This window comes from Pinus tabuliformis, chromosome Q (genome assembly GCF_031772625.1).
Source record: "Pinus tabuliformis cultivar Carrire ecotype Pingquan chromosome Q, CPIR1, whole genome shotgun sequence".
In the NCBI taxonomy this organism is placed as follows: Eukaryota; Viridiplantae; Streptophyta; class Pinopsida; order Pinales; family Pinaceae; genus Pinus; species Pinus tabuliformis.
The window spans coordinates 851,027,604-851,053,909 of record NC_142296.1 but is presented as its reverse complement, the minus strand read 5'-3'; the positions used below and the strand labels follow the sequence as shown (position 1 = coordinate 851,053,909).

General features: G+C 39.2%; 1 protein-coding gene and 1 pseudogene across 2 annotated transcripts in view; both read right to left on the bottom strand.

Moving 5' to 3' along the window:
- The window catches only part of LOC149222226 (PHAF1 protein At3g51130-like), a 377,477-nt gene that overhangs the window by 125,225 nt on the left and 225,946 nt on the right, over positions 1-26,306 (bottom strand). The window lies entirely within an intron of this gene.
- LOC149222230 (phosphatidylinositol 4-kinase beta 1-like) lies at positions 6,549-17,457 on the bottom strand (annotated as a pseudogene).

Below are 26,306 nucleotides of genomic sequence, written 5' to 3'. Positions count from 1 at the left end.
CAAGGAGTTTCTCTTGGAGATTGGCAGTTGTTTCAGTAGCTGGTGTTTTGAGCATTCTGCTGCTTCTATTTTTGATGAGGATTGTTATGATGAGGATTAGTCTTTTGTGACTTGTCTCTATAGTTCTTGCAGCCTTATAGTCTTTATTGTACTTGCAGCCTCATATACTAATATAAATAAAGGCTGATTTTGGATTTTCCAGTTCCTATATTTTTATTTTCATTATGTGATGACTCATGAGTAAATGTGATCATTGTGATGTAAATTTAATCTTAATGTTAAAATGTTTAAGTAAATGTATCATTAATGCTTTATGATTGCACATATATCTATTAATAATTTTTAAATGTTTTTAATATATATATATATATATATATATATATATATATTCGCGTTTCCCCGTTTCCAAAATTTGGGGAGGTCGCGTTTCGTTTCGCTTCCGCGTTTCGTTTCGCTTCCCCGTTTCCCCGTTTCGTGCAACTTAGAACTAAACTATATTAAAAATAAAACAAAATCTAAATTATTTTTTTTTTTTTTTTTTATAAAAATCTAAAAATTATAAAATTCAAAATCTATTCTAAAATACTAAATAAAACAAAACCTAAACTAATTTAAATAAATCCTTTTCATATATTTTTTATTTTCATATAATGAAAATCCTAAAACAAAAACAAAACGATTTATTTAAAAAAAAAAAATTTAAATCTACAAATTGAAATTTAACCAAAACTTAAATCCTAAACATAAATTGTGAAACGTAAAACCTAAACCTACGCATAGCAAAAAGGAAAATACGACAGGCCGAGAAAATCTTCATGATACACGCTGCAAACCAAAATAAACTTCGCAATAAACCTTAATCGAAATGGAACAAGCTGTATACCTGCGCATATGGCATTTACCGTGGAAAATTCGATTGATTTTTCTCCTGGACATCTCGTTACCAGACGGCGGAAAACGCAGGGCCGAACGTCTCACATTTCTCTTGCTGTTTGCAGGGTCTCGACAGCAGCAAAGGGGCCACGGTCTTCTTTATAAAAAATACGAACCTGAGCAATTCCGCGTTGAATGATTTCGATTTGAATCTGCCTTTGATACCTGGCATTCAAGCATTCACGCCAAGTCGAAATATTGCAGTCACGTTGAAACCGGAATATGATTCGCGTGAAGGTTAACATGAGCAACTCTGCGGTGAATGATTTCTGTCTGCGGATAGGATACCCTCGACGGCGGTGCGAGTAGAAAACGACATTGGATGCCTCATTTTTGGAGAGCCGCCAAAGAGAAAAATTTTTTTTTTTTTTTTTTTTACCCAGCCGACAATTGATTATCTCCTTACGGCTTCGAAACTTTATATGCACGCAGTCAGACAAGCGATAGATCAAATAGAATCTGAGACTGCAAATCGAAATTACAATGATGCTATGCGAAAATTCATAAGCGCCGTTTCTGAAGGATATGGCATAAATATACAAAAAAAATTTGAAATACACATTTGTTAGATCCGCAGGCTTAGGCACCAGACAGCGTTATGACAGGTTCGAGTTTCAGAAGTATGATGGACATAAAACGTATTTTCAATGGAAATAGAAAGAAAACCGTGTTAGAAACGTACCAGAGAATGCTGAGCTGAGGGTCTTTGATAAAAATCGATTTTCTTACCAGGGTTTTGTTGCATATATCTTTTATTACATAATGGATGAAGGCTGGACGCATGGATCCAGGGAAGCTACGCTGATGTCTGAAACTCAATAGCCTGATCTCAAAATCTCAATTTCTTCTGTTCCAGAAACCCTAAAAAAAATTTCAAAACCTTATACCTGCAAATACAAGAAAACCAAAACCCTAATTTTAAATCTGTGTATAGAGCAAAAATTGAAACCCCCAAAACCCTAGACAGCTGATTAATGTACAAACTTTTGGCCCCTGAAATGCCAGATTTGACAATAATTGCAGTAATGTTTTAAAGAAAAGAAATTTCAGATTGTCACTGTAAAAAGAAACTTCAGAAATTCTCTCATGCAGATCAGAAAAATAAAACCGAATGATAGACCCAGGATCAAATCCACTGGGCTGAGCAGAAAATGCTTGTGGGAGTTGGCTGGTTCAGCCGAGAACTTCCCCTAACGCCCACCAAATCTTCTTCAGCAAGGGTTTTTCTGCACAGCTCAGAAACAACCATCAGCAAAGAGGGCAAGAATGCTGCTAGATCTCAGGAAGTAATGGAGATACCTGCCATTACTTCAGAAACCCTAACAGCACCCAAACCCTAGCAAGTGAGCAAGATACCTGTACCCACAATACTCTACAAAAGCTATTACTAACAGCTGAAAATAACATATGCAGAAAATTAAAACAATCTCACAGCATTTCAAGAGAGTAACACCAGCAAGATATGGACCCCAAAGTCTTCTTTATTAACCAGAAACAAATTTACAAGAGAGCTTCTTCAGTCTTTGACTCACAGATCGAATGATCTGAAATGACCCCTAGCACCCTACTTAAAGGAAATGCCTCCAACGGCTAGTTCGAGTGATCCATGTAGAAATGATCTCGACCGTTGATGAGGATCAAGACATCTCTTGATCTCATCCGTCGATTTATTAACTTAAAATATTATTATTTTATTAGTTAGGGTTTTTGCTTCATTTTTTAATTTTTTATTATTTTTTATTATTTTATTATTTTTATTCATTTTTTAATTTTTTAATTCATTTAACATGGATCACTGAACTAAGCTTTCGGAAACATCACCTAGGACCTAGGACTTAGGACTCATGAGGGGATTTAAAACATTTCTCGACCCTCAGGACACATTACATCATGACTTTTACAATTTACATCTCAAGGGGACAAGCCCACTTAATACAGACCCTCATAAATCACCCAGCTCTGCGACACCACGATAATCTAGCAGATCAACACACTAGGATTCTCCTAAAGTTCTAATGACAAAATCAATCCCGGCTTTGGGGTCAGGTTTGAAGGAAAACTCTGCCGATCCGTGGATCGGTGAGACGAAAAACCTTCCGGGACGTAGATTATCATCAGAAAGTTAGGTCCACCTAGGCAAAATACATACATGACTCATGTCTGCTAAGATTATTTACAATTAATACATGCAGACTGGGTTTACAATCAAAAAGATCAAGCTGCTGATGATGGCAGGATGGCACGGACACGCTGATCAGGTGCTGCTTCTTTCTGTCGAGAAAAACGGGGTGCACTGCATGGGTAGTTGACCAGTAGAGGTCAACACTACCGAAAATTTGCATGGGTCCCTCAAGCTAGATGAGAAATGTTCTATAAATTTATCAACCAACCTTATGCTTGGAGATAAGTTTTAAAATGCATGACTAGCTTAGGATGCAAATGCAAGGTGAAATTAGAGAGATTATTAAAGGAAGATTGTTAACGCTTTAGAGCACTTGGATTATGGTTTATCTGAGTTATATTGCCAAGTACTTATTTAAGAAATTCAATAGACAATCTCAATCATAAAAATAAATGCCAACTTTGAAAGTGCCAACAAGATAAAATGAAACTTACTCAACTTGATAATTGCAAGATGCACAATTCGCCATAGATCCACAATAGAATATTTGTCCAATCTCAATGTAAAATGCCAATGACAATTACTTGAAATTCCAAAACAAATTATCTAAACGATGCCCAATATACAATTAGATTTCAAACCAATCAATTATCTCAGATGATAAATTACTCGATGTGCAATTGGAGTAAATCACCTTTAATGCTACTTGGTTTAAAGAAAACTAGATCTTTCACAAATCAATAGAACAAGAGCATTTTTGAGCCAATTAGAACACTAGATACCAATAACTCTTTAGATTTATCTGCTTAACCAAATATGTAAAACAATTGTACTTTAGGATGTGAGCTCATGTGTGCACAAATTCAGATCATGGAATTTCAAAAGATAATAAGCATTAGATTTCTCAATGCCAACAATTGTACTCGAACCTGCAAACAACTCCCTTTCACAAATGACCTAAAATTACTTAAAATCTCAGAGATTATATTTATGACAACGGTTAGGTTCAGTGATTATAAGAGCAACAAATAGATTTGTGACAATAGAGAATGCTTACTGCAAACAGTTATATCAGTCATCTAAAAAACTTATGACAGTCTCCTAGAACCTATGATAAAATTAACTAAAAAAATGCCTAAAGTAACAAAACTTATAGATTGTTGACTTACTGTAAAAATACACGAAAGGTATTTATAATAATAATTTATTATATGTACAAAAATGTACAAGTGATGTTGAATGTTACAATGAGGACCCACATATATACTAGGCAGGTGTCCTTTCACAATTGAGCATGTGTTTTAGTCATGCCTTTTCAATTAAAAAATGACTATTTAACATAATTATCACTTGATTATTTATTATTTATATTTATTTATGTTTATTTTATTTTATTTTGTACAATTTTATGTTTGTAACATTGCCCCTTCCTTCAAAAGCTTTGTCCTCAAAGCTTTATTGTTGACAATTTTCTTCAATTTGCATTTGTCATCTCGGCATATGTAACTCGACGTTATCGGCACCTTCGCCTGTATAATTCGTTGGTAACACTGTCTTGAATACAAGGTTATCGACTTTTATTTTTATTTTGAATTTTTTTTTATATAATTTTTTTTTTAAATTAAATAATTTTAATTAATTTAATCTTGTTAATTTAATTATAATGTGAGCATACGATGGATCTATATCAATGCAAATGTATATATCACATATCAAAACTATATATGTCACGACCATATATAAATCGATCCTACGTATCACTAGGGAACACATACATATGACCCAGCGTTTTACCGGGGACACACCTTGTGACGGCGGCAGCAACCTTTTTCTTTTATTAATAGCGAATGTGTGGAAGGTTGTTGGAAAAATGGAAGGGCAGGGTGTGACGGCAGTGGTGTGTAAGGTTGTCTGAAAAATTGAAGGGCAGGGTGTGACGACGACGGTGTGGAAGGTTGTCAAAATAGTGGGTGTGATGACGGGGAGCACGCTGGAACAGCGGATGCGGTCGGGGGAAGGGCCAGCAAATAGGGGACGATGGAGCAACACAAAAGATGGAAAGCACGATGGATCAGCAGATGCAGTCAGGGGAAAGGAGTGGACTGACAGTGCCACGGGTTGTTGAAGAATCAAGGCCAACTATGTATAGTAGGATTCTTCTAGACTTGATAACAATTTGCGAAGCACTTCTACAATTTATCTTCGTTAGCTTGATCTTCTTCTCTTATTATTAGTGTGTGTGTTTACTTCATCAAACTGCTACCAAAACATTAGGATAAGTACACAAGATGTTGGCTCCAAGCCATGGAAAAACCTCTCCTCTTAAGAGTAAAACCCTTGAATCTCTTCATATAGTATTTAGATGATGAATACCAGGACCCTTAACAAAATAGATTCAAAGTTACCTTCAAGATGTTTGTCACTATCTTTTGCACTGTTTGTTCTATGATTCACTGTCTTGACATCACTGTACTCTTTCTCCTTATGTTTTCATTATCTCGTCACTGTCTTCGACATCTTCACTTCTTGACATGCCACAGTTCTTTGATTCCTTGTCGGTTATACCAGAGATAAGTTATGCCACCAGTTAACGTTGCATTTAGCACTTGTTACTGTGTGAGTATATGCGCAGTCCTTTTATTAGTCCTGAGATATATACATTACAGTGGATGATGTTCGCACTTCTGAAGGATGTCACTGAGGATCCCTTCCAAGCTTTATATATATATATATATATATATATATATATATATATATCCGAGTATGATTGAGAGGTTTCTGAGATATCCTTACAGGCTTCCAGGAAACATACCGAGCTTCACATATAGACTTTGAGAGATATACCGAGACTTTGAGATATATACCGAGACTCTGAGAGAAATACCGAGACTCTGAGAGATACACCGAGACTCTGCCTTTGAGATATGTCCAAGCTTTAATTACAGACCTTGAGAGATATATATCAAGCTTCTGAGAGATATACCAAGACTCTGTCCTTCGAGATATGTCCACTGTGTATTTGATGACTGTAATGTGTGTTCCGAAGACTTGTTCTTCATTGATTCTACATTACCCTTATATGTATATAGGTCAACGATAATGCCTCAAGCCGATAGGAGACCCTTTGAATCTAAGTCGACATGTCAAGGAGATATACTGCAGTTTGTAGAGAAAATTTGCATGATGATAGTGACACTTATCTTGGAGCGTACCCTTTGATCTTTGACCTTATGACTTTCATAATATTTATGATGAAACATAAAAATCCTAAAGACATCAAGAAGAAGTCTTTGACCTATGGTAAACACATCTTGCTCATGAAACCCATGATGCAAGGAATATCAATTTTCTTCATAAAATTATCGTTAGAAGTCGTAATGAAAACCGAACCTAGTTACTTTTCCTTCAACACGGGTTTGGAACAATGACACAAAACCGATGGCATGTTATGAGCCATGCATAGCTCTCCTACTAATGCATCTGTTGCCTTTGGCTAGCCACCATCATTAACCTCAGAATTTGTAGCCGATAAACCATGACTACCCTTTTTTACAAGAAGTCCTAGTGGGGCCTCTCCTTTGGGTACAACAGCCTTTACTTCAGCCATTGCTATGGTAGTCGAAAGACGACGGTGTTCTTTTCTTTTTACTGGCTCTTGATTTTCTAAATCTTCCATATTAAAACCAAGAACTGCAGTCAAAGTCACACTTATCCATTCTTCATCAGTGGATTGTTCACTATTACCAGCCTGATGAGTGCTACCTGCATCTCCCGATCTGTCTCCATCTTCTGTTTTAGCCCATAAAGAGTTAGAAGTCATTTGTTCACTCTGTTTATGAATATCATTATTCACCGCCTTCATAGATGTGACTCCTGATTCATTATTTTTTTATGAACCCTGAACACTTCGATGGTCAACAGAAAGGCTCAAATGCACAAATTTTACTCTGGCATCCCATAAATGTGCCATTGCTTGATCAATGACTTGGGAAGCAGATCTTAACATCTGATCAGTGCTATTGCGCTGCACATCATGTTGAGTACAAAGTGGAAATGCCCATGGAGGTGGGTGTTGCAAATGCACATCTCCATTTGCTAATGGAATTCCTCCTCGGGAAAGTTTATGAGATGAAGAATCCTTGTTTTGTGAATTTGAGCTTTGCTTCTCGCCTTTCAGAGCCTCAACACAAATTAGGTAACATGCCTTTTCTCTAGAATTTAAGAGAACAGTCTCATCTTCTGGGATATGTACCACATGATACAAGCCTTTTCCCATTGGAAAGCAGATGCCTCCATCGCTTTGCGAAGCTTCCAGCTAGGAATTGAGCCCAGCCAATGACTCCCGCAAAGCATTTTTACGATGTTCCATTGGGTATACATCCTCCAAACCATATGATGCATCACATAGTGATTGAACAAAATCCAAAGACACAAAGTGCCTTTTCGAATTTGGGATGTAATTGGCAAAGGTGGTTTAGCAGATGACCTGTCACTCCGCTACCTTGGAGATCTAGGCCGCTTCTCCCATTGTTGTTTTAGACTAAATAATTCAAAGTCTTCAACAAATTGATCACAATCCCTAAACAGTCTTTTAAAAAAAAAATTGAGTGTCAGGACTACCTTCAAGAGTGTTGATTTGGGGTAGCATCGGATGTGCTCTAGCCACGAAAATTGGTGGAGAGGCTAAAGCATATGAGATCTCCAATACCCAGAAATGGTTTGGGCAGATTCTAAATAGTTTGGGAGATATTAAAATAATTAATATTTTTCATGGAGTCCCTAAGTTTAAACTTAGGGAAAATAAAATATTAATGTGCATTAATATAAAACTGTGTTAGAAAGGTCCAAAAGTCATGAATCAAGCCAAAGTTAATCTTAGCCGTTGATTAGGGACATAATCTTGGTCGTTGAATTGCCAACGAGAAAAGTATAAAAGGAGGCTTGAAGGTCACTTGGAGAACACACCGAGTTGATCAAGAATTCAATTTTCTGGGGCAAGCTTGCTGAGGAAATCAAAGCAGTGATCAGAGTTGCAACTGAGGGGCAGTGAATACAGAAGCAAAGAGGCAGAGAGGGTACCAAGAGCATCAACGCAGAAGCCAGGAGAGAGGGACGCAGAGCCAGCTAGAGGCCACGCAGAGCCAGTGAGGGCCCACGCAGAGCCAACCAAGAGCTACGCAGTGCTAGAGAGAGCCAGCGTGGGTGACGCAGAGGCCCTAGAGGCTGACACAGGGCAAGTTGGGGTGACGTTGAGCCAGAGAGGCTGACGCAGTCCCTAGAGGCAAACGCTGGAGATTTTGTGGGGCAAATTGGAGCTGAGAGCTGTGGGATTGTTCATCTGGGGTTTTAGCCGGAATATCTATCTCTAACTGAGAGGTACTACTGTCAAGATCATTCCCTTTTGGGTGAGCTAGTTTGGCACCCAGATTATATTCTGAAACTGCTTAATAATAAAACACTCAGATAGCTGCATCGGTTTTTCCACATTGGGTTTTTTAGGGGACATTAGTCAAAAATAACGGTGTCACTTGTGTTCTTGTTTTTCCTTCAGTTGATGATTTGTAATGTTTTGAGCATGTACTTGTATTTATTTTCAGTATTTACATGGTAAATAACTTGTTAATTAAACAGAACAAGTAGGCAGAAATAAATCAGAAAGTACCTGAAGGATTTCCAACAGTTAGAATTAGAAATTCCAACATAGTATCAGAGCAATGTTGTAGATCACAAGAGAACTAAGGGCATCAGCCAAGCATAGCAGCAACAATAGAAACAGTTGTTCCGAGTGACAGAAGTTGTTCCTAGCGGACAAGCAGCAAGGAAGGGGTGACGCAGTGCCTGCACCATCAAGTTTGACCAGGGAGGAGGATCAGCGCAATGGCAAAAGGGAGCAGACTTGACCTACACAATGCCCGGTCATCTTTCTCAATCAAGAAGGATAGATACCCGTGGCCAGGAGGTGTGGATTTTTGCTAGTGTCAGGATTGCGCAGAGCCTAGAAGCTCTAACCTTAAGTTTGTTGAGGCATAGGAGGTTGTGGGTAAGTTGCGGAGTGAAGCTGGTCGGGTAATGTGGTCAGAACAGTACCTAACAAGGCAAGACCAAGGAGGAGGGAGTTGCTGCCAAGGATTTATAGCCAAGAAATCCGGATCAGTAGTGCAGCCGCATTAACGATCGGAGTGGAGGCATCTCGACATTGGCAGAGGGGTTTCCAGGAGGGAAATCGAGGCTCAGAGGGAGTCACACCGAGAACTTCCAGGAGTGAAGTAGAGAAGCAGCGAAATGGCAGTGAACGGGGTAAGAGACCAAGACAGACTGGACGGAGCCTCAAACTTTGTAGTCTGGAAGGCCAAAATCTTGTCCGTTCTAGACAGGAATTGTCTCAAGAACTTCGCCTTGAAAATGATAGCGATCCCAGTTGACCCGGTTGAGAACGATAAGTACGAGGAAGAAATGGCGAGGGTCAAGAGCATCATCCTTGACGGGATCAAGGACCATGAAGTACCACATATTGCTGAAAAGGAAACCGCAAATGCGATGTGGGAGGCCCTGACGAAATTGTATCAGCATACTTCCGTGTAGAGGAAGACGCTACTACAAAATCAGCTGCGGTCATACCAGATGTAGAAGGGAGAACAAATCAACACCTTCCTCGATCGATTGAAGGAGATTTGGGAACAGCTGACTTCCATAGGGGTCACGCCGGATCAAGAATTGAAGGTGAGGACAGCCTTGAACGCAGTCTAGAAGACTGGGAGGTGTTTGCCTAGAGCATATTGGGCAGGTTGACCCTTCCAGATTGGGAGGAACCATGGGCGGCTCTTCGCCAAGAAGAGATCAGAAGGTTGACCAAGGCGGGAAACAGCGACAAGGGGGTCAGAATCAAGAAGAAGGAAGAGGAGGATGCTACCCTAGTATCTGAGGGAAAGCAGGAGAAACAGAAGAATAAAGACCTCTCTAAGGTCAAATGCTTCCACTATGGGGAACTGGGTCACTATGCGAGCCAATGTCCAAGGAAGAAGACTAAGGGAGAGGCCTCTGAGACCAAGGTTACACCAGCAACGACAGAGAAGGAAGTGGAGACGGATGATGATTGTGCCATGAGTGCTCACACGCCACTTGAGAGAAAGTGGGGAGACATCAAGTTGTAGTTAGATGGACTACAGGCGATGAGGGGCAGGATCCTCGAGGTACCCAGCCTCTTGGATTATACCTTGCTACTGGAACCCCGAAGAGGAGTAGCAGTACTAGCGGAAGTCAGTAGAGACGGATGTGGATGGAGCAACAGAGGAAGCTACAGTGCAGGAGTCCCAAGACAACGTGAGGCAGCAGTGTGAAGTGCATGGAGTTGTTGCAGCAGCGTACAGGTTAGAGAGGGAGTACTAGTCAGCACAGAAGGAGTTTCAGCATCGTGGGTGTCTCTAGAATGACAAGGATGTCAGAGTTGGGAGATCAGTTACTTACTTCACAATAACTGAGTTGCAGTGCAGCAGTTAGTAGTGGCAGTGCTATGGGCAGCACGATGCAGCATGATGAGAGGGGCTACCGTACGGATGTAACAGTGGTAGTGGCAGGTCCATGGGTAGCAGTACATGATGCAGCAGTACAAAGGATGTTGGGCAACAGGCCTATCATCAGCACCAGGACCGATGCCGGATGATCAAGGTGATGCTCAGTGAAGAGTATTACTAAAGCACAGTCCTCGCTAGGAGGGAGTGTTGATTTGGGGTAGCATCAGATGTGCTCTAGCCACGAAAATTGGTGGAGAGGCTAAAGCACATGAGATCTCCAATACCCAAATATGGTTTGGGAAGATTCTAAACAATTTGCGAGATATTAAAATAATTAATATTTTTAATGGAGTCCCCAAGTCTAAACTTAGGGAAAATAAAATATTAATGTGAATTAATATAAAACTATGTTAGAAGGGTCCAAAAGTCATGGATCAAGCCAGAGTTAATCTTAGCCGTTGATTAGGGACTTAATCTCGGTCGTTGAATTGTCAACGAGAAAAGTATAAAAGGAGGCTTGAGGGTCACTTGGAGAACACACCAAGTTGATCAAGAATTCGATTTTCTAGGGCAGGGCTTGTTGAGGAAATCGAAGGAGTGATCAGAGTTGCAATTGAGGGGCAGTGAATACAGAAGCAGAGAGGCAAAGAGGGTACCGGGAGCATCAGCGCAAAAGCCGAGAGAGAGGGACACAGAGCCAACTAGAGGCCACGCAAAGCCAGTCAAGGCCCACGCAGAGGCAGCCAGGAGCTGCGCAGTGCCAAAGAGAGCCAGCGTGGGTGACGCAAAGGCTCTAAAGGCTGACGCAGGGCATATTGGGGTGACGCTGGGCCAGAGAGGCTGACGCAATCCCTAGAGGCAGACACTGGAGATTTTGTGGGGCAGATTGGAGCTGAGAGTTGTGGGATTGTTCATCTGGGGTTTTAGCCAGAATATTTGTCTCCGACTGAGAGGTACTACTGTCGAGATCATTCTCTGTTGGGTGAGCCGGTTTGGCACCCAGATTGTATTCTGAAACTACTTAATAATAAAACCACGAGATAGCTACACCGGTTTTCCCGCATTGGGTTTTTCTGGGGACATTAGTCCAAAAATAACGGTGTCATTTGTGTTCTTGTTTTTCCTTCAGTTGATGATCTGTAATGTGTTGAGCATGTACTTGTATTTATTTTCAGTATTTACATGGTAAATAACTTGTTAATTAAACAAAACAAGTAGGCAGAAGTAAATCAGAAAGTACATGAAGGATTTCTAACAGTTAGACTTATAAATTCCAACAAGGAGTACTTAAGGAACAATTCTCAATAGAAGTCAACAAGGTCTTCTCATCTTTTGGGTGAATCCTGAATATCCTCCGAAACAACAAGAAATCTGAACCCTCATCCTCATCCCAGTTGGCATTTCCCTTAGTATCATCCTCACCCTTATCCTGCCCATCTTTCCTTTCACGGTCCTCGCTTTTCTCCCTGAAGAGCCTGCACAAAAATCCATTTTTTTCATCTTCTTCAATATCATTATTCTGATCAAAATCTTCTTCTCTTGCTTCACCTTGTTTTGTTTCTCCATAGATATCATCTTTCCTTATTATCGATTTCCTTTAGACATGCTTTAACTTGGGCATATGATTTTTCCCATTGCTGAAGCTTTTCTTGAATTTTACTAAACTGCTCAATGAGTTCAAGATGTAAACATAATGTCATATTGTGCGACGAACAACGTTCAAAGACACGCATGATTATATTTTGCGACGGATAATGTTCAAAGTCTTGCATGGCTCCAATACCACTCAAGCAACAAAACTTATAGATTGTTGAATTAATGTAAAAATACACTAAAGGTATTTGTAAACATAATTTATTATATATATTAAAATGTACAAGTGATGTTGAATGTTACAATGAGGACTGGCACATATACTAGGCAGGTGTCCTTTCACGATTAGGCATGTCTTTTAGTCATGCCTTTTCAATTAACTAATGACTATTTAACATAATCATTACTTGATTATTTATTATTTATATTTATTTATGTTTATTTTATTTTATACAATTTTATGTTCGTAACAATGCCCAAGGGTGTTTAAGAATTCTTCAGTGTAAGATGAGTTTAAGGCCACTGCTATGAAAATTTTATTTGACTGAAGTAATAAGGTAAAGGTTAGAAGATGTTCACCAGGAAGCCTTAGGGCTTGAAGACACTTGCCGGATCAGCAAACCAAATCACCCACCTCAAATCTGAATGCCAAATTTCTTGAATTAACTCAGTAAATGTTTCAAATTTATATCACAATGATCGGAGGAAGGCAAGATTCATTAGGGCTTAAGACAACGTTAAGGTATACAGTGAAGGTTGAGGCTTTGAAGGGCCTAGAGGCTATGCCAAGGAAGGAGAGAAAGCCCTTTGGTAAACGTTGGCTTGCGTTAGGATTTGAAAGCTACTACAGGCAACGGAAAAGGGTAATGAGGGCAGCAACAGGGTTAGGAAAGGGTCGAGAGGGAGATAGGAGTTGCGGAAAAGAGGATAGGAGCTGCAACAGGGAAGAAAGGAGTTGCGGAAGGGAAAAAAGGGTTCGAATAAGGTAGTGGAGGAGGGTTTAGGGGCAGCGGATGCCATGACAAGGATAACACTGGGATAAGGGGCAAGGCTGAGGGAGTGGAGGAGGGATGAGGAGTGGAGGAGGGTTTGGCAAAGGAATAGGAGGTTGCGGAGGAGATATAAGACCATGGCAACAGGGATAAAGGCCTTTGAGGCCATGGTAAGGTTGAAAAAGGTAAGTCGTAAGGGTTAGGAGGATGCCACAGGCAAAATGGGGGAGATAGGCCACACCAATGAAGGTCGAGAGGAGTAGAAGGAAGTAGAGGGCAATGGTAGAGGGTTTAAGGAAAAGCAAAGAGCTTAGATAGGCCTTTTAGGGCTTGCGTTGGGCCTTAAGGGCTCGAAATTTTGCCTAAGGTCAACTTTAGATCTTCGTTTAATCAATTTTCACTGAATAATGCTTTATTATAGTCTTACAAACAAACTTGAGATTAGATCTTGCCCTCCAAGGCCTAGATCTATCTCAAACCCCAACACTTTCTCTTGAATAGGCTTATATCTCCATCTGCACAAGTAAAAAATAAAATACACAAAACCCAATATATACAAAATTTAAAAATAAATCCAAAAAACCCCAAAAGTTAGAAAATCAAAATTTGTTTTACCAAAATTATTTCAGATTTATACAATTAGAATATAGATCTACTGGATCTGAGGAGCATGAGTCTAACTTTGCTCCCAAATCAGTAGAAATAAGCTCTTCCAAGCCATATCTATCTAATGAGCATAGTATATAAAAAATAAATGAGTTTAAATGAGGCACTAACCAAATAACCCTGAAAGAAAATCTTCGTTAGATAAATCTTGGGATTCAATCAGGAAGACTCTTCAATTCTTATGCCTTGGGAATTGGCTGGTCCAACTAAGGACATTCCCTCACGCCCAAGTTTTCTAAAAAAGATCTTTGCGCACTCAAGATCAGGTTGTCAAATCAATAGATATAAAATGACAATATAATCCTCAAGAATTAGAGATATCCATTAATTCAATTGAATTAAAATGTTATCTTAGATCCAATAACCTATGCAAGATATCTGTACAATAAGTTATTCCATGAAGGCTAATGATCAACAACTTCTAAAATATTATTTAGCAGAACATTAAGCGCAGTATTACCATAAGAAGTAGGAGAGAAACACCACCATCAATAAAAACGCCAAAGACTTTTGCGTTATTATTATTCCAAAAAAATTACAAGAGAGCTCCAAGAGCTAGCACATGATTCACAAATTGGATCCTTTGAGAAGCAAATGGCTTCTAATTTATAGATAAATTCTCCAAACGGCTAGTTGGCTTGATCCCCGTCAAAGTAATCTCGGTCGTTGATAAAGATTTATTATCTTTTAATCACCACCATAGAAAATCTTTATTTTTTTGAGGAATTTTTGAATTTCTCTTTTAATTCATTTTTAATTACCTCAAAATTAATTATTTTGAGCTAATTTCATCAAAAAATTGACTTTGACTTAACCACCAGGCCGAAAGGTTCAAAATTTCTTGAAATTTTCAATATTCCCTTAGTGGGGGACTTCCAAAAATTAATTTCTCTAGAACCAACTAATGTTTCCTTTTGGAGAATTTATTTTCCCTAGGATTTTAATTTTGACTCCAATTAATTAAATTTATGGCTTGGGATTTTAATTTATTTTTGCTACAAGATTTAATTAAGTAACACATGAGAGGATTAATAATCTTTTCCAACCCTCTAATATTTTAGCCATGGTACTAAAATATTGTTTCCATAAGATAATTACATTTCAACCCTCAAAGGGTGTGTTGACCACTACGTGTCAACTACCCATAGCAGTACACCCCCTTTTTTCGCAAACGAGATAGTTCCTGATCGATGTGTTCGTGTCGTCCAGCTATCATCATCAGCTTGATCATCATCTTATAATGTAAACCCAGTCTGCATGTGTATAATGTAAATAATCTCAGTAGATCCGTGTCGTGTATGTAATCACTTAGGTAAACCTACTTTTCTGGTGACGATCTACATTCTAGGAGGTTTTTTGTCTCACCGATTCATTCTCGGATGGTCGGCAGAGTTTTCCTTCAGCCTTACCCCAAAGCCAGAATGGATTTTGTCACTAGGATCTTAGGGGAGTCCTAGTGTTCTAGATCGAGTCTATGTCAAAGTGATTTGGGAATAATCCTAACAATTTGGTTAGGTTATTTTATTACAAATTGTTTGATCTGCTAGATTATATTTGTGTCACAGAACTGGGTAGTCTGTGAGGGCTTTTGCAAATGGGTTTTCCCGCTTGAGATGTAAAAAATGTAAAAATCATGATGTAAAGTGTCCTGAATGTTGGAAAAATAATTTATCCCCTCATAGGCTAATTAATTAAATTTTCTTGCCAAAATTAATTAAAATCCTAAGCCAGAAATTTGATTAATTCTAGGTCCTAGGTAAATTTAAATTCTCCAAAGGAAAAATTTGTTGTCTTTAAAAAATTAAAATTTAAGAGACCCAGGAACTAAGGTAAATTAATTATTTTGCTAAATTTTAAGCCTTTGGTCCCTGGGGTTGAGTCAAAGTCAAAATTTTGAGAAAATTAATTCAAAATTTTAACTTTTGAATTAATTAAAATGCATTGAATTGAAAAATTTGAATTTCCTCCACAATTTAAAATTTCGATGGATCAGATTAAAAGAAATTTTAATCCTCATCAACAGTCGAGATTTCTTTGACGAGGATCACTCGAACTAGCCGTTGGAGGATTTATCTTTAAATAGGAGATCATTTGTCAGTCAGTTCATTTGATTTTTGATCGTGTACTAAGCGAAAAGCTCTCTTGTACTATTTTTTTTATGAGCAATAAAGAAAGACTTTCGGGTTAATTTCTGGTAGTGTTACTCTTCGTGGAAATATTTTAAGATGTGTAATTTTCATGCATAGATTTCTTTTTATCCATTGATGATAGCTTTCTGAAGAGTGATTTGAGTACAAGTATCTTGCTCAATCGCTGTGGTTTGAATGATAATTTAAGTTTTGAATATAATAGTAAGTATCTCTATTAAATCTGAATTTTATTATTGTTTCTCGCTCTACGTTGATGGCTGAATTGAATTTTGCAGGAAAATCCTTGATTATTAGATCATCAGGAGTTCAGGGAAGTTCTCAGCTGAACAGCCAACTCAAGATCCGTGTTTTTTGAAGAGCCCAGCTTAAATTTGATCCCGAGCTTATCATAAGATATTTTTATGGGTGATGCATGAAGGGTTTTGAGCTGAGTACCTCCTCAAAATCTCAAAATATTTAATTTTTGTGCCAAACCGATAGATCTGGCTGTTGAGAGCCTCAGATTATCAGATCTGGAAGCAAAGTTGAACTCACACTCCTTAGATCTGATAGATCTGCCATTCATGGATATAGATCTGTAATTAATTTTAGTTTTCTGACTTGGGTGTTTTCCGGGTCATTGTACATATCGTTTGGGTGTTTCTTGTTGTATTGCAGTGACAAATCTGAAAGATAAAACTGTGTAGAGTCCAAATCTAGGCCCTGGAGGGTAAGATCTAGATCTCTAGGGTTCATCAATATCCTTTTGCAAGGATTTTATTCAAAAAAAAATTGCAGTCTAGGGTTTTAAATTCTTTTCTTGAATCTGGAAATAATTTCACATGGGTTTCACTCATAAATCTAAGGCATTAAAACACATTAGTGGGAATTTCATTTTCTTGGGTTTATTTTAAGTTTCTGGATGCTTTTCTTTTGTTGCCTGGGGTTTTCTAGAAAAATTTCGAAATTTTTTTTATCTGGGTTTAAAAAAAAAAAATTAGGATCTGGAAATTTTTGTTTGTCTGAAGTTTTTCCTCTATCCTCTGCATTTGATCTGCTGCTCAAGTACAAGCTTCTGCTCCAACAAACCTGCATACACAGCAAACAAGCAAAGAGTGAACCCTCGTTTCCTTTCATGCTCCCTTTCCTTGCATTTATGCCCATCTCCATCTAAAGCTCCATCCCTTCGAATCGCCAGTCTCATCCGCAATCCATACGCTGCCCCTCTTACACAAATTCGTAGCCCCAGCAGTTTTCTCATCGGTCCAAACTTGCAAACAAAAATAAGATAAAAAATGGGAAAACATCGCTGCCCAGCTCCATGTCCTTCATCCTCACTCTCCACGCTGCCTCATTCTCCCACCTGCGTCAATCCAGCAACTCACAGTCTCCTCCATCGTTCCAAAACCCTCATGCACACTCAATCCACTGCTCGCTCCTCCTTCCTCACCCGCAGCCTCCATCTCCTCATCTGCTGCCATCGAACCTGTCTGTGTCCCTCCATCCTCCATGCACATTCACCCTGCGTCTTTTCTCCCTTGCACCCTTAGTCCATCCGGCCTCTCCACGTGAGTAGCTCCTCCTTTGTTCTCCATCCGCCGGACCTGCACACAATACGCACAAGCTTTACCTTTTATTATATTTTATTTGTGTATGGGTGGGGTTAGGTAGGATAGCTTAAGTTTAGTTTTATTTAGTTTCTTTAGGTAGCATTAAAAAATTTTATGAAGAGTGTTTTAGTTTGATTTAATTAAAAATCAAAATTCGATTTTTGTTTTCATTTAGATTTTTTTTTTTTGTTTTATTTTGACTTTGACAAAAATAAAAAATAAAAAATCGCTAAAAATATCTAAAAAATTTTAAAAATCCTAAAATGTTTCAAAAAATAAAAATATATATATATAAATTCTTTTAATATTTGATTTTTTACCTTTTTTTTTAATTTAAAATTCTAAAACTTAAAAAAATCTAATATATTTAAAAAAACATTTAAAAAAAAACTTTAAAAATTTAAAATTTTCAAAATATAAAAATCTAAAAACTTTTAAAATCCTAAACATTCAAAAATCTTTAAAAAATTCTAAAAATTCTAAAAATTTTAAATTTGTGACTAAGGATTTAAAATGAAATAAATTAAGGTGTTTTCGCTTAAACATTAAAATTTTTAATGTGACCTATGGCCCATTAAAAATTTCAATTTTTAACTCGTTGATTTGTTTTACTTCATTAATGTTTATTGCCTAAATTAAAGTCTTTTGGTGTTTCTGATGTTAAATGCTAAATCTTAAATTTTATGATTCTTCTATAGTCAAGGTGTGATAAATCATATTGACTGTTGGAAAAGGTTAATTAATCCTAGATCTGAGCAGTTGATGAAAATCATTTTAAATCTAGAATATGTTGCGTGTTATAGTTTTGGGCGTTTGTATTGATTATTCATAACTGTCATTATTCGTCACATATTGGAAAATTGTTTTGGATAGCTTGTTTTACTTAATCTATGGTTAATTGATCATAAAGGCACTGGTCTATAATTGTTTCTATCTTGTGGTCGTGTCTTGGTTACATTAGCATTTAATCTATTCATCTGAATTAATCGATATTCATTTAGATTCATCAGGTTTTCCATCATTAAAATCTCCTAGAGCCCGTGATCCACAGGCTTTCTCATCCATTTATCTTAGGGACTACCCCGCTTGATTTGCCTAGGAAAGAGTCTAAACGGAGTGAGTAAGGATTAAGAGTAACAACCCTTACTCTGAACATTGTCGCGGTACCTAAACACTTTGTGCGACAACATGGTGAAAACCCATTCATTATAGGCCCTCAATTATTTTACCCAATTCTATGACTCACTATGATCTAGTAGACCAAGTGATTTGTAATAAAATAATTTAGCCAATTAGCTAAAAATATTCCCAAATCACTTTTACAAAAGACTTGACTAGAACACTAGAATTCATCTAAGATTTTTACGACAAAATCCACACAAGCTTTGAGGTGAGGCTTGTTAATTTTAGATAACAATGGTATGTTATAGTCTTAAGACAATTTACTTCAATGTTCCTTTAGTAGCCCAATGACAAATTCCAATTATATCCAATAGCAATCACATTAACTTATGAACATTGACAACAAATGCAGATGGAACATAAAATCATGTGCATAAGACAAGCTAACACAAGTACACAAGATGTGGCGCATGCCAAGGACAAACCCCAATGTGGGGAAACCCTTTGATCAAATCTTCTTATTATCCTTCAATAGTTCAACAGAGAGAGTACAAATATAAGCCCAAAACAAATCTACTAAAACAGTAGTCAAATCAACCCTAACCAGAAAGTCAATGATGGTTAAAGTTGCCCCAAAACATCCTTCAAAAAACAGTCTAATTTGGCCTTCAAATCAATTCAAATTCTTCAGTCAAACCCAGTCAGGAGAGAGAAAGTCTATTGTAATTTTCTGCTATCAAAACAGAAGTCAACAAAAAGTTAACGTTGGTCAAATTGTCCCCAGACACCTCGATTTCTATGCCAATAAATGCAGCCTCCTAAAATTGAACTTTTGGCACAAAAATTGAGGTCAATGCCCTAAAATCTGCGACATGTTTCACCCACAAAATCTCGGCCACTTGCCACACGCGCGAAGTAGAGAGAGAGAGGGAGTTGCCACACGTGCAAAGAAGAAGAGATGCCTCCAATGTTGTACAACCCAATCAAGAGAGAGAAGAAGACGTGATGAGATGATGTCCAAATGAGGAAAAGATCTCTCTTATTTATACACTTTGTTGAGGGTAAAGAGACACATCTATTGGGCTTCATAAGCCTACAGTTAACTGGAGCCGACGTTGACAATTTGTCCATAAATGAAATAAATTCATAATTCCATTTCTACTTGTCAGAATGAGATGATCTTTATATCAAAATTGTACCTCTCCAAAAGAGGAATCCAATGCAATAATCATCTCCATCATATGAGTTGTCTTAAAGTGGAATTTGCCATAGTTTCCAATTTTAACACTCCCTCTCAACTAGAGAGAATTCCACCTGCCAACTTGTCATCCAGAACCATCATGCCATCATTGCTCTGCTTTGTTGAACCATGAAGTAATAATGAAGAAGAAGTGATCAAGAGTGTATCATGCCACTCTCCACTGACTAAAGTCAGTCCTTGATCCCAAGTCAATTTGTTGAACACCATGCATCCTAGTCATTAGGAGTAAGGCAGTACACGATGCATCCGTTGGTAGTGTTATGGTCCCTAACCAACTTGTCCCAACTCATTGGCCAGATGAGAGGTACTTCCCATGAGTCCCAGACTCTATGGGTAGGATGTGTGTCAGGGCATCATCAGGAGAAGGTGAACCAGTCATCCTGCTCATATTCCATAAAAGAAGGTGAACCACTCATCCTATGCATATGTCAAGTGTAGGGGAAGGACTCACCCTACATGCATGTGTCTGGGTAGGGGAAAGTGAACCACTCACCCTACACACATGTCAACCATAATGGTGTATCACAGGGGAAGGTGAACCACTCACCCTGTATCCAACGCACCACTAGGGGAAGGTGAACCACTCACCCTATGGTCGCTCATAGCTAGCTCTAAGAAATACCCCGTGCCCCTAGGAGCTCTTAGAGCTCTATGTCCAACTCATATGGGTCCCTCATAAGAGGGTCATTCCACGACTCCAAGTCTCTCTCAAAAGAATAAGAATTTGACCTTCCCGAGAGGCTTCATGAGAATGTCAGCAACCTGCTCATCTGTCCAGATGTGTTGGAGCCTAATTGCTCCCTGTTGTAACATATCCGGATAAAGTGGTACCTGATATCAATGTGCTTGGAGTGGTCGTGGAACACAGGATTCTCTGATAAATGAATCCCACTCTGGTTGTCGCAGAAGATCACAGTGGTATCTAGCACGTGCTCAAATAGCTCACTGAAGAGCTTCCTCAACCAGACTGCTTCACAACGAGCCATACTCATAGTAATGTATTCGCCTTAGCGATGCTTAGTGCAACCGATTTTTGCTTCCTGCTCATCCAAGATATAGAAGCAAACCTCAAAGAGAAGCAACACCCAAACGTGCTCTTACGATCCACCACACTGCTAGCCCAGTCAGCATTTGAATATCCATGTAGCCTCAAATTCCCCGACAATGTATCTCAAACCATAGTGGATAGTGCCCCGGAGATATCTCAAGAGATTCTTGGCAGCAATCCAATGAATGTGATGAGGCTCGACCATATATTGACTCAACGTGTTCATAGCGAAGCATATGTCAGGACGGGAGTTGACCAAGAACATCAGTGCCCCCACAAGTTGACGATACTCAGTATGGTTCGCCAGTTCGGGCCCAGCAGCACTTCCACATAGCTTCTTGAAGTTGAGTTCCATCGTAGTAGTCACGAATTTGCAGTCCACCATCCCACATCCCTCAAGTGGCTTCACAATATATTTTCCTTGGGAAAGGAAAATCTCACATGGGAAATAATGCATCAGCCATAGGTCCTTCATCTCGAACTCAGAAGCCAACTCCCTCTTGCATTGATGAATGAGGGTCATCCCCTGTCAAAAAAAGATCATCCACATAAAAGACCAAAGATCAGGTCAGAGTCGCTTCTTGTAAACCCCAACTTCATAAGATAGTTATCGAGCCTCTCATACTAAGCCCTAGGGGTTTGTTTCAACCCATAGAGGGCATTCTTCAACTTGCATACATGTGTCTCACGATCTTGAACTTTGAACCCCTCAAGTTGTTCCACTTATACTTCCTCCTTAAGCAAACCATGTAAGAAGGTAGTTTTGACATCCATCTGATGAAGGTTCCATCCTTGCGAGGCAACAAGGGCTATGATTGAATAGATAGTGATATATCGGGCAACTAGTGCAAATATCTCATCATAGTCTACTCCTTCCTTTTGAGAGAAGTCTCGAGCTACAAATCTGGCCTTGAATTTCTCGGCACTCCCATCAACTCCATGTTTTATCTTGTAGAGTCATTTTGAAGTGACCACATAATTATCCTTGGGTCTACGAACCACATCCCAGACATCATTCTTCATGATCGATTCATATTCTTCATTCATCGCATCCTTCCAAACATGTTGCTTCACAGCTTCTTCGAATGTACAAGGCTTAGATTGTATAAAAGTACTCATGACAGCTAAGTACCCTTGGTACCTATTCGGCTTCTTGCTTTCACGGAATGTCCCTCTCAGTGCAATGTGTTTCTCAGCATCTTCAAGAGTATCTTTGAGCCACAAAGGCTTCTTCCTTGTAGTAGAGGGCTCACTAGGAGGTGGATCAATGGGATCCATCAAGCATCGGTTCATCGAACAGAGATTCATCCTACTTTTCTACATCAGCATCATCATTGGCCTTCCTAGGAATAGGAAGATCTCGAACCTTTCTAAGTGTGAAATCTTCATCGAAAGTGACATCATGACTTAACTCCACTTCCCTTTGACCAGGCACATAAATTCAATGTTCCCCCAAGTTTCCGGGATGAGGAGGCGAGGGAGCGGGGATACGTATAAGCGCCTATGAAAAAGCTCCCCGCCAATTTTTAGAAAATGTGGGGGGACATCGGGGTCTTAAAAACTTACAAATATAAAACATAAATAGATGAATCATATAACTGAAACGAATTTAAAACAAAAAGCAGGATCATTAATATCATTAATAATTATCATATAAATTATTAAATTATAATCATACATCATACATTAAGTTTGTAACTGTATAGTGTAACTAGTAACTACTAGTGTACTAACTTACTAACAATGCACAATGAATATAAATTATAAAATTATAAATGTTTAAAGTTTTAAACTTTAAACCATATTGATATTCCGTTTCCATCTATGAACATTGAATGCTGAATATTGAAATAAAATTATATAATTAAAAAGTCAAGTTTGATACATCAAGAGTCAAAAATTTTAATTTTATTGTTAAAATAACATAAGAACATATCAAAAAATAAATGAGCATAATTGATCAAGGTAATGCCCTGTTAGTCTTTGCGTCGAGTTGCTGCATCAATAAATCAGGATCAACCATATCACCATCTAAATCAAAATCACTTGCATTCTCAAACATGCTAAGTGGCACACCAACCAACCCCATTTGTGTCTCATCAAGTCTCTCCTGCATATCTACCTGTGTATCATCCTCTGGATCAATATCCCATCGTGTTGTTGGTCCCTTCAAATACTCAGGTGTCTTCCTATGCTCAAGATGTAGGGCACTGTGCACAACAACTAACTTCTCAACTCTTTTAGAGATAAGATTGTTCCTATTGATAGGTGAATGAAGCTATATGTGGACCAACTCCTCTTTGCTGCAAAGGAATTAGCAATCTGAAACAACAAACACATAGCTAAATGTTTGAGCGCTGGAGCACCATTCCCATGCATCCTCCACCAACCAATCGAGTCATCTTGGGCTAGATATATGCGATCTTCCCGCGCACCACGTGTGTTGAAGGGGCCACTAAGAGATGCAAACTGAACAAACTATCTTCGAAATCTTGCCCCCACTTCCTCATTGTATATCTTTGCAATTGCATCTAAGAAGCCATTCTTCACTTCAGGATCATCAATAGGAGGCACCCTCCCACGCCTTTCAACATACCATTTTGGGTTTAATGCATATGCTGCCATGTGCAAAGGTGTGTTCATGTGATCCCACCTATGCTGAATGATGGGTCGAATATGAGATGTATAGAACTCTAGTGAGGGCTCCTGTAATATCCCTTATCAGAGATATCCCTCAAACACAAGCAAACTCCATCCAGAGAAATAACAGTAATGCAACATACAATAATGTATACATGGAATATAAGAAGAAACTTGAGAAATGCAGAGAGAAATGTTAAGCTATTTTATTATACTGAGTAATGGAAAGAGTACAAGAGGTGATCAGAAAGATAGCACCTCGACTTGCACAAGGCAAGTGAAGAAATACACTCAGAATGGTAAGGAAATGGCCTCTCTCTGAACTGCGTCCAAACTGCCGGAGAACTGTTGTGCTGCTGCTACTGCTGGAATCAAATGAGGATTTGGGGTTGTTCCCCTCCTTAGAAAACGCTGAAACTCTGGAATCAGCCTCTACTCAATAAACCCAGAAAAGCCCATAAAGCTTTTCTAAAATAGCTGACCCCCGAAAATCATCCCCTTGAGAATCTACACTATCCCTCAAGGCTCTGTGCTGCTCCTGAAGAGAATCCTCCAAAGCTCTACCCGAAACTCTACCAAAATCCTCCAATATGCAAGGGTTGATCCCTTGTTCAATCTCCAAGCTGGAATCCTCCACAAAAACCCAATCCGGAGCTCCTACCACAAGAACTGCGTCCTCCCCTCTCAAGACCGCGCAGTCATCAAAATACTCAGCTCCTCCTCAACTCCAGAAATCGCTCCTCCTGCAAAATACTAATGAAACTACCTTGCCCGAGAAGGCACTCGAAGTCCCGCGGGGCTAAGGGTGAGATCTCCGAACGGAGACACTCAATGCACTAGACAGTGCTGCAAACAGGCTAAACAGCGAGCGTGCTCTAAGTCGAAGTGACTAGCTCAAATGCAACATAATCGAATGTCAAAAATGAGGAGGCTCCCCTCTCCTTTATAGCGTTGGCCTCTCTCAAAACCCTAAGGCCCACCTCCTCCAACGTAGCCTCTCTCTTGCCACGTGCTTCTTCTCCATCTGCGCAGTCCCTCCAAGTGTCTACATAGGCCCCCTTCTCTACGTGGTCTTTTGGCCCACTTGGCTCCCCTTTTAAGTTACAGCGTTGTGCTACTAGGGAGTGACTTTATTCAAAAAGTGAGTTACGTCCCCCTTTCCTCACCTTTTTATTTATAAATAACTATAGAAGGCAAAATTGAGCAAAATTGAATATTCCAATTAGCCATGGCTAATTAGGAATATTATAGTCTCCCCTGGAAAAACGTTGCTTGTCCTCAAGCAACTAAAGTGATGGATGCTGCAAAATTTTCTCACTCTCCCAAGTGGCATCCTTGTCCGGTAAATTCTTCCACCTCACCAAGAATTCCCGGACCATCCTGCTCCGCAGCTGCCTCTCCCTGGTATCAATAATAGCCTCTGGCTGTAACACCAAATGCCCCTCATCATCCATGGGTGGTAGCTCCTCGGTCACTGTCACCTGCTGCCCTAATGCCTTCTTCAGGCATGATACATGAAAAACGTTACGAATCTTGCTGCCTTGGGGCAGCTCCAATTCATACGCAACTTGTTCAATCCTGTGTATCACCCTGTATGGCCCATAAAAGCAGGGCTTGAGCTTCTCAGCTCCCTTCTGCTTCAATGACGATTGTCAGTATGGCTGTAATCGTAGGTAGATCAAGTCCCCAACCTCAAACTGTCTCTCCACCCGACCCCTGTCAGCATACAGCTTCTGCTGGTTCTATGTTGTAGCCATATTATCCTTGAGAGCTCGGAGGATATCCTGACTCTCTTGGATCCAAATCTTGGCTCTCGGAGTCTTGCTATCACCAAACATCACGTCAGCAAAAGATAAAGGATAATATCCATACAAAGCATAGAATGGTGACATACCAATGGACATGTGATGTGTAGTATTGTAGCAGTACTCCCCTAGATGCAGCCACTTCAGCCATGCTCGTTGCTGCCCACTAACATAGTTACACAAGTAGCCATGGCTAATTAGGAATTTTACAACTCCCTCTGCTGAATGGTTGCCTTCACACGACCCAACATGTTATAAAAGGTCACATAGATCTCCCCAAGACTAGGAGCATCTAAATCAATGTAACAAATTACTTCCACAACAGGGCCCGAGAATGACACCAAATAAGAACAATTTGCCCACCAATCACTGTCCAACACCTGAAGCCTGACCTTCTTCCCTGTGTTTGTCTTTGATTTTGACCACCTTCCCCACTCTGAACTCACAACCAAGGATTGTAGAGGTTCTTGTACCTCTAGCATCCTCTCCAATAAGAGAAAATAATTAGCGTATCTAGCATCAGTGGGCTTGAGGAATTCCTTCCTCATGTGAGCCCTATACATGGCCAAGGAGGTGTGGTGGTTGCAGATAAACATCTGCACATCTCTAGCAGTTGTCACCAAGTTTGATATCCACTGAATCTTGCCAATGTCCTTCAATGCGTTATTGAGTGCATGCACACAACAAGGAGTCCAAAAAATATGTTGATACCTACTTTGAATCAATAACCCAATTGATCTACAAATTGTCGCTACATCTGTCACAACCTGCACCACACTATCAAGCCCAACATCCTCTATAGCTTCTCGAAGAAGCTCAAATTGGAAAGATGCATCCTTGCGCTTTCCAAAACTGTCAACAGCTTTAAGAAAGA